Source organism: Pipra filicauda, unplaced genomic scaffold (assembly GCF_003945595.2).
Source record: "Pipra filicauda isolate LSUMZ 115617 unplaced genomic scaffold, ASM394559v2 scaffold188_size1440453_pilon, whole genome shotgun sequence".
In the NCBI taxonomy this organism is placed as follows: Eukaryota; Metazoa; Chordata; class Aves; order Passeriformes; family Pipridae; genus Pipra; species Pipra filicauda.
The window spans coordinates 522,723-528,722 of record NW_024104296.1 but is presented as its reverse complement, the minus strand read 5'-3'; the positions used below and the strand labels follow the sequence as shown (position 1 = coordinate 528,722).

Genomic DNA, 6,000 nt, shown 5'->3' with positions numbered 1-6,000 from the left:
AGCAAGCACTCTGCTGTGCTTCCTAAGCAGGAGGGGAAGCAATCACTCACACTTCATTAACTGCTGGAGCACACATCTGTTCCTAACTTCCCCACCTCACCGAGTGAGGGCAGACCCCAGAGACAGCAAAAGAAAATTAATTCCTGCCTTCTACCCCATTTTCTTCCCAAAAGCTACTTTAAGCTTTGCTCTTTATGGATAGAAACTAAGGGCCCTTGACTCAGCCAGGACTCAGCACAGTTCAGTAAGATCAGAGTCACATAATGGTTTGGGGTGGAAGGGAACTTAAAGATCATCTCGTTCCAACCTGCCCCATTGTAGGCAGGGATACACCTTCCACTAGACCAGGTTGCTCAAGGTGCTTATTCCTTCCTTTCCCTGGTTGATAGAGGGGGGAATAAGGGATCATTGTCACTAGATGACCTTTCTGCAGCAGCGCTGATCCTTCCACTCCCAAAGTAGACCAGAATTTGGCCAGTTCCATTCAAGAAAAGCTCCCACACAGAGCTCCCACATCCCCAGAACCCATTAACTTAACCTGACACAAAACACCGGGTTCAACTCGAGTCTGAAAGGCACTTTCAAACCCAGAAGCACACGAACACAGAGCTCCTCTGCCTTCACTCTATGGGTGAGACAGGTTCAAGGCCTGGCTGGAAGACTTTACTCCACCCTGAAAATGAAGCAGGATGCTCACTGCAGAAACTGGACCTGTTTAACTCCGCAGCAGGAAAGATCACCCTGACCACAATCTAGCTTCAAATAAATGTCTTCTTGCTTTGCCTGTTGCAAAGTACAAGAGTGGGGAACCCCCTCAGAGCCAGAAAAGAGGGCTGTGGTGGCAGCTCCTGCTGCCTATGAAGGGAGGGAGAGGGAACAGTGAGTGGAAAGGGACTGACACAAGCAGAGCAGCTTTGCTGTAAGTAAAGGCTCTCCAGCTGGGGCTGCGTGGGAGGGAGCAGAGATTCTGCCAGCAAGCAGAAAGGTGCAGGATTTGTCGTGATGTGTTTATGTGGGTTTTTTTAAGCACGATCTAATTTCATTCTCCTGTGGCCCCTTGCTCGTGTAGAGCTCTTGATGGTAAGAGTTCACAGCTCTTCAAATCACACTAAAGACATACTGGGCAGACTTGGGCTGTATTAACAATCTCAAGCATTTTAGATCAACAGCAAAGAACCCATCCAAAAGTATCCCCTCCCTATCACCAATAAGATATGTTTGGTCATTATCAGATTTCTCATCCTAAGGCAACTCCTAATGTCCTATCCTTGTGGCCCATGGAGCTGGAAATTGTATGTGGGTACATGCATGAGAAACAGAGAAATGACAGCTGAGATCCTTTTAAAGTTCTGGAAATCCAACATGATTTCTAGAGGGGAAGGAATAATAAAAACACCCGAAACAAATCAAATTCTTTATGCTTCTTTCCCATCCTTAGTTTGCTTGCACTCAATAAACAGGGGTAAGAGCTGTCTCAGAGCACAGCATTAGTATTTTTTTACCATCATCTGCTGTACCCAGGCAGAAATGCCTCAAGCCCTGCCCCAGCTGTACATCCCCCAGTGCAGTTAATGTGCTGAGAGGCACTGTTTTGGCCTAGTAATCTTGTTTACACATGTTTCCGCTGTATTTTATTTCCTGCATGCCTGTAATCTCATTTACCAGCCTCAAAGGTAAAACAAAAATAAAATGAGATCCCAAGAACAAAAAAGAAAAGGCAGGAGGCTCACAGGAATGCCCTTGCTCATCTCACACAGGCAGTTGTGTGCTTTTTCACCGCTGCCACATGACTAACTGCACCTCTGGACTCAGTGTTCTCCTATTTTTCTGACTGGGCAGGACAAAGCAAAGGGATTTGCAGGCGGTTAATTCAGATAATTGTGTTTTCCTGCTGCCTGTGTAACAGAAATGCCAGAGCTCTGAGGGCAGAGGATTCCACGTGCAAGGCCTTATGTAGTGCACCGTATGCCTGCAGCTGCCCTGCTCTAGTCCCATCTGTTGGAGATTGATGTTGATTTTGCTCATCTTGCCTCCTAAAAACCCAGCAATAATAATGAATGAACTCAGTGTTCAGGAGAGTGTTGGCAGCCCATTCAGCTGTGGGCATATTGCAGGCACATGCTCTGCAAGGTTTCTGTGCTGCAAACACACTCACAAGGGTATGGGACTGGATCCTGTGGTTAAGTGTCCTGTAGACAGGTCTTTGCACTTGGATTTCAGTCTCTCACCTTTCTTATTGTTAGATTTTTATGTCATGTTTTCTGCCTGCCTTGGACTTTTTTTATCCTGTGATTACAGGCACAAAGCCCAAGCACAGGGCTAGGAGCTGGTTAGGGACAGAGTCAACTTCTAAGCAAACTCCCCTTTTCAAGTTGAAGATATTTTCGTCCAAATTTGATTTTTATTGTAAACTGCAAGCTGATGTATAGAATCAATGTGATTTGATTAGCCCAGTCTGAATTCAAGCTTTTTAAACCATGAGCATATTTGCTGGTTTAGCTTTTCATCCCAGCCCGAAGTAGAAATCCTCCTCAGAAGCCCCCAGTTCTCAAAGAATTAGCAATTCCAGTTGAGCTATCTATGTGCTTTGATCCTGGCACACAGCTTTGCAGGCTTTCAAATCTACCCTACCGTGGAAGGGTAGAACTCTTACTAGAGCAGCCCACATAGCTAAGATTATAATTCTTCAAATTGTTGTCATTTTTGTTGCTATCCTTTGCCTGAACCCCATTACCAGTTTTTTTCCTTGAACAAGAAATTCTGTACTGGAGCAACCCGAAATCTACTTATCCTGTGGCAGGAATGTATCTTGTTTGTGATTGAAGATGTCTATATGCGTGTACTATACCTCCAACATGGAAGAGGAGTCAGAAGCTGTCATTTTAGGGCACATGAGAAAATAACACTGCAATCAATGGTTGAGTGATGAAGGTAAGTCTTGGTATAGGTAAGTGAGACTGTCATCATGACCACTGGCTTCTCTCACAATCCTCAGGCATCTCCTTGGAGGTCCCATTGCCCTTCCCCTGTGGTAAATATCCCACAGAGAAGCAGACTGAATTGGTTCAGACTTCATTGTATTTAAACTTTGCAATTTATATGATTTAAAATCCTGAACAGAGGCCAGAATTAAATGGAGAAGGACAAGAAATGTCTTCCCCTCTTTGACTGCTTTGTAAATAACTGTACTTGATGGAGTCTTACTTGCAGCAAGGATATGTTCCTGAGTGTGATAGAAAATTTCCCACTGACTTCACTAAACTTTTGAGACCCAAAGGAATATTACAGCAGTAAAAAGCTAGTATTGTACAATGGCCTCAAGTTTCTCCTGGCAGTGAACATCTCCTACCAAACATGCCAAAAAAAGCTGAGTCTCCCCAAAGCAGAAGAAACATTGAATGGTTTCATGTCCTTGCTCTGAGGGACTTTAATGCCCATGAATGCTTGGAGCACTCAGAATTTTGATAAGTTCACTCTGAGATCAAAGCCTGTGTCCAGAGACTCAAAAATCTCCTCATTAAAGCCTCAGTCCTGCATCCATCTGTGCATCTGTTCATGTCAGCTAGAACTGTACTTCAGCACAGAACTGAGCACCTCACTAAGTCTGCCCAGCAAAGGAGCACAGAAAATCAAGGGAGTTGTAAAGAACCACATGACAAGGATGAAGGTCCTCCAGTTCAGGGCCTAAGACTTGCACCAGTCCACAGAGTCCCCAGGTTGTGTTACTCTTTTCCATAGTAGAGAGGATTTAAAAAAACCAAAAAATCCCTTTAAAAAGGTTGTGCTTCATATAAACAAGTTTCATTTAAATGCAGTGAAACTCTCAGGTTTTCAGTGGGTAAAAATCAGAAGAGCTGAACTAATGTCAAGGAAATTAAGCTAGTTCATGCCAGCTGAGAATCTGCCTTAAAGTCTTTAGGAAGGCAGAGCCAGGTCAAAGAGCATTAAGTTCAAAGAGTAGCACGGGAGAGTACTGTCCTCACACAAACTTCTCAGAGCCTTCTCTTTTAACTCCAAATGGTGGAGCAGAACAACCTCCATCTCTTAGACCTGCTGCTTTGGTGCTCACCAGGCTCATCCTGGAGTATATTCCTTTTGAATTACGTAATGACTGAGAGCTCTGAAAGGTTATTCCAGCACTCCTTAGAAATTTTCACATTCTATGACAAAAGACTTCTTGCAGTCATTTATGTATCCCTGAGCTGTAGTGACATAAAAGACACGTGCAGCCTGATGAAACGGGTTGACTCGTTTCACTGAACCCTCCCTTGACTCATGTAGTACCAGCTCTGGTGAGAACTGAAATAGCCATGGTGAGAACTGAAATAAAGAACATAAACCTTTATGGAACAGGAAAATCTACTTTTCAAGTTCAAATAGCCTTAAGAAGAATTATTTCTGAGCTGACCTTACCGCTCCCTGGTAATTTTTTCCCCATCTCAAATCCCACATCAGAAGAATTTCAGGCTGTGACAGGTAGATATAGATTATATATAGATATAAATATATAGATTAACACATTTACAATTATCAGTCATTATTATTCAAACACTGTTGTCACTGTTACGCACATGTAATATGGTTCTGCAGAACGGGGACATTATTTTATTGAGTTATAGACAGGGAAAAGGCATAAAGAATACAGGTAATGCACATATTTGAAATAGCAATATAAACAGAAACAGAAAAATGTTCAAGTCAAAGTCACATGAAAAATTAGACTAATCTTCAGATGCATTCTAGACTTGTATGTACAGCATTTTTAAGCTAAAAGTAGAAATACAAGCTCCAGAGATGAAGCACATCTCAAGAATACAAAATAAATAAACAAAGATTGAATGGCAAGAAAAGAAAGAGAACAAACACTCGAATCTTCTTCCAGAACGATGAGAAATTTCGATATGTAAGAACCATGGTAGAAGATGCCCAATTTATGACAAGAACTCGTTTATTTCCAAACAGAATCTCAAATAATAAAGTCTTGTGCCTGGGAGTGAATGCAAAGCATTTAAACTTTTTTTGCTCCTTTTGTGGAGTTGAACAATTCCTCTACAAGAGAGACCTCCAAGCAGGACAGTGTTTCAACAATCCCAGTGAAGAAATCCAACTCACTGAGAACGTGTGCTTGGTGGGGACATCACAGTTATTTTTCCAGAAGGAAATTTTTCGGCAACTTCTAACCCAAGGTTTCTTGAGAATAAGGAATAGATAGATGGGTTGGGTTTCAGACTCTGCAGCAGTGTCTTCCCAATGGTCAGGATCTGCAGGAGGAAAGCAATCAAACTGTCATGCAAAAAAGCTGTAGTAAATATCAAGAGAAAAGCATTAAGCTCCACACTGGATACAAAATTATGGATTACAACTAAGTAGTGGAATATATCCCTGTCCATGGCAGGGGGGTTGGAACTATATAATCTTTAGGGTCCCTTCTAACCCAGAGCATTCTACAGTTCTATGATTCTATGAAAGATGCACCATTATTTCACTTTCTTTTCAAGAGCATTGCTATTAATTGAATGACACCAAGGACCATCAGCGTTTTTTTTCCTGCTGGAAATTTCTCCTTCATCAATTTGTTTGCATAACCAAATATCCTAGAGAAAAACAAGCATTGTTTCCACTCCTACAGTCCTTGCAAATTAGATTTTTACGGTAGGTTTTTTTTTTTCTCTCCAGAAAAATAGGTCAGCTCCCCTGCAGTAACACACACAATCCGAGGCCCACGTTTCTGCTCGGAATGAGCTTATGGAATGCAACTGCCCCTTTGAGTTGGGCATCTGCACATGGTACCGACCACTTCAACTGGTCAAATGACTATTTGCAAGGCACAGATTTCCCCCGACTTCAGAGCTGAAGTGAAGCCTAAATACTTAAGCCTTTTTCTACTTCCAATCTCTCTCTCTGAAAATATGGACCATAAATATCCTCTCCCAGGAGATTAGTCCTGGAACCTTATTGGGCTTAAAGTTACGTTCAAACAATGTCCTAATAAAAACAGTG

At 42.3% G+C, this 6,000-nt stretch overlaps 1 protein-coding gene across 4 annotated transcripts in view; it reads right to left on the bottom strand.

Moving 5' to 3' along the window:
- Nucleotides 1-4,470: 4,470 nt before the first annotated feature.
- Nucleotides 4,471-6,000, bottom strand: part of LOC113984913 (potassium voltage-gated channel subfamily A member 5-like) — a 29,176-nt gene continuing 27,646 nt past the window's right edge. For all 4 annotated transcript variants that reach the window (XM_039380165.1, XM_027715336.2, XM_039380166.1 and 1 more), the window contains one exon: nucleotides 4,471-5,261. The gene's annotated coding sequence lies outside the window, so the exon portion shown is untranslated. The remainder of the gene's footprint in view (nucleotides 5,262-6,000) is intronic.